This window comes from Oncorhynchus nerka, linkage group LG10 (assembly GCF_034236695.1).
Source record: "Oncorhynchus nerka isolate Pitt River linkage group LG10, Oner_Uvic_2.0, whole genome shotgun sequence".
NCBI lineage: Eukaryota > Metazoa > Chordata > Actinopteri > Salmoniformes > Salmonidae > Oncorhynchus > Oncorhynchus nerka.
The window spans coordinates 91,572,596-91,576,139 of NC_088405.1; positions in this window are offsets into that span (position 1 = coordinate 91,572,596).

Sequence of the window (3,544 nt, forward strand, 5' to 3'; positions counted from 1 at the left end):
CCTGATGACCTTTGTGTTGTGTCTGTTCCTGATGTGTTTGTTTATGATGAGTCAACAAACTGCCCGGCTGAATCTCTCTCATTTAAAGCCACCACTTCAGAGGAACAGAGCAGTGCTGCCTTATGCTGAGATTTTGCTTTGACGGCAGATGAAAGAGATTTAATCCTTTGTTCTGATTTATTCAAGTAGAGGGTATTGACAAATTGATCACACTGAAATAACTGACAAATCCTTATGACATTCATTTTTAAAGAGGAAGTGAAATCCACGTGGAGAGGAAATGAAACCCCATGCAGCTGTCTGCTGATGTTTATGATTCGTTTCATGTGACTATTTGAGAATTTCATTGCTTCCTTGTGTACAGTATGTAACGTAGTCAATGTATTCAGTATGTCAGGTCTGGCATTTCGGTTACTTGAGAGTCAATTACTTTTTTTATGGTCTCTTTAATCGTCCCCTCCCAATTTTAATTGTAATTTCAATCTGTTCCCTGGCCTCCAATGACTCCAGGCCTCTCCCATCTGGGCTACCAAGTCACATCTGGCTTCTCCTCTGGGCCTCGCTGGGCAGGGTGTGTGTGTGTGTGTGTTTGCGTGTCTGCTGCTGTGCATGTGTGTGTGTGTATGTGCATGTGTGTCTGTTTGTCTGTCTGTCTAGTCCTGTGGCCAGGCTCCCTTTCTCCAATGGGGCCCAGACTAGTTGTGTGGCACATCCTGTCCCTGTTCCCCACTTCCCTTCATCTGATTCCATGGTTGATTCTCCACTTCCCTTCATCTGATTCCATGGTTGATTCTCCACTTCCCTTCATGTGATTCCATGGTTGATTCTCCACTTCCCTTCATCTGATTCCATGGTTGATTCCCCACTTCCCTTCATCTGATTCCATGGTTGATTCTCCACTTCCCTTCATCTGATTCCATGGTTGATTCTCCACTTCCCTTCATCTGATTCCATGGTTGATTCCCCACTTCCCTTCATGTGATTCCATGGTTGATTCTCCACTTCCCTTCATGTGATTCCATGGTTGATTCTCCACTTCCCTTCATGTGATTCCATGGTTGATTCCCCACTTCCCTTCATCTGATTCCATGGTTGATTCCCCACTTCCCTTCATCTGATTCCATGGTTGATTCCCCACTTCCCTTCATCTGATTCCATGGTGGATTCCCCACTTCCCTTCATGTGATTCCATGGTTGATTCTCCACTTCCCTTCATCTGATTCCATGGTTGATTCCCCACTTCCCTTCATCTGATTCCATGGTGGATTCCCCACTTCCCTTCATGTGATTCCATGGTTGATTCTCCACTTCCCTTCATCTGATTCCATGGTTGATTCCCCACTTCCCTTCATCTGATTCCATGGTTGATTCCCCACTTCCCTTCATGTGATTCTCCACTTCTCTTCATGTGATTCCATGGTTGATTCTCCACTTCCTTTCATCTGATTCTATGGTTGATCCCCCACTTCCCTTCATGTGATTCCATGGTTGATTCTCCACTTCCCTTCATGTGATTCCATGGTTGATTCTCCACTTCCCTTCATGTGATTCCATGGTTGATTCCCCACTTCCCTTCATGTGATTCCATGGTTGATTCTCCACTTCCCTTCATGTGATTCCATGGTTGATTCTCCACTTCCCTTCATGTGGTTCCATGGTTGATTCCCCACTTCCCTTCATGTGATTCCATGGTTGATTCCCCACTTCCCTTCATGTGATTCCATGGTGGATTCTCCACTTCCCTTCATGTGGTTCCATGGTTGAGCGTTGATTTATCTCCCATCTCTCAGTGGCGGCTGCTGCTGCTGCCCACCTGGCAGCCTGATGCCCAGGAGGCCTGGCTGCCTGATGTCCAGGAGGCCTGGCTGCCTGATGCCCAGGAGGCCTGGCTGTCTGATGCCCAGGAGGCCTGGCAGCCTGATGCCCAGGAGGCCTGGCTGCCTGATGCCCAGGAGGCCTGGCTGCCTGATGCACAGGAGGCCTGGCTGCCTGATGCCCAGGAGGCCTGGCAGCCTGATGCCCAGGAGGCCTGGTAGCCTGATGCCCAGGAGGCCTGGCAGCCTGATGCCCAGGAGGCCTGGTAGCCTGATGCCCAGGAGGCCTGGCTGCCTGATGCCCAGGAGGCCTGGCTTCCTGATGCCCAGGAGGCCTGGCTGCCTGATGCCCAGGAGGCCTGGCTGCCTGATCTCCTTCCAGTACATGACTGTGTTTCTGCGGATGAATCTGGGGAGCAATGTTTTTGATTCACATAATTCATATAGTTTGCCACTGAGGCTTTTGAGCTCACTCTGATCTGACACATCCAGACAGGAGTTAAATTGGTCGGTATGGCTGTCACAATCACAACCCACTGGGCACGGACGTCAATTCAATGTCTATTCCACGTTGGTTCAATGTAATTTCATTGAAAATAAGTGCGGGACAACGTTGATTCAACCAGTGTGTGTGCAGTGGAAATGAGCTGGATGAAAGTAGCCAGATCTGGCAAACATTATAGATCCAACAATGAATCCTAAAAAATTGGGTGAGTATCCTCAACTGATAGGGGCAGCAGGGTAGCCTAGTGGTTAGAGCATTGGACTAGTAACCGAAAGGTTGAAAGTTCAAATCCCTGAGCTGACAAGGTACAAATCTGTCGTTCTGCCCCAGAACAAGGCAGTTAACCCACTGTTCCGAGGCCGTCTTTGAAAATAAGAATTTGTTCTTAACTGACTTGCCTAGTTTAAAAAAAACTGTCATACAGAAATGACTTCAGGAGATTTCATGTTCATGGCAAAAGGAAGCATATGGGAATGTAAAAAAACACAAACTTGTGTACAGCTAAGAAAAATATCCCCAGGGTGACACAAATCCTTCAGTTTTGACATAAATTTGACAGGGAGACAAACTTGCACAAACATTGCTAGCTTACCAAACGCTCAGTTAATACAGTGCTGCCATCATGTGGGCAGAAATAATATTGCATTGCATGTAGTCATGTCCAGACTCCTGACGCTAAATCATGCCGATCAAGAATTTACTACCACTGTCATCATAAAACATGTATTAAACTCATAAAGGAGACCATTAATTTATCTTTAAAATAAGTGGCTATGAATCAGAATTTATCAGGAGAATTTTGCATACATCACATTTCCCTCTCTCATTATGCTTCTGCCTTTGTTCTAAAAAGAGACGACTGAAGGATCTTTGTTCTCTGTTTTCACAGGTGAGTAGTCTCTGGAAACACCAATAGGGGTGGCAGGTAACCTAGTGATTAAGAGCGTTGGGCCAGTAACCGAAAGGCTGCTGGTTTAAAATCCCTGAGAGAAATCTGCCAAGGTGGAAAAATCTTACGTTCTGCCCTTGAGCAAGCTAGTAAACTCCAAACAACAACTGTTCCCCGAGCGCCGATGACATCGATTAAGGAAGCCCCCCCCACCCCACCACCACCTCTTAAATTCAGAGGGGTTGGGTTAAATACGGAAGACACATTTCGGTTAATAAATGCATTCAGTTGTGCCTAAAATGTTGAATCATGAACAAAATGACTTGTTGGGTTTTT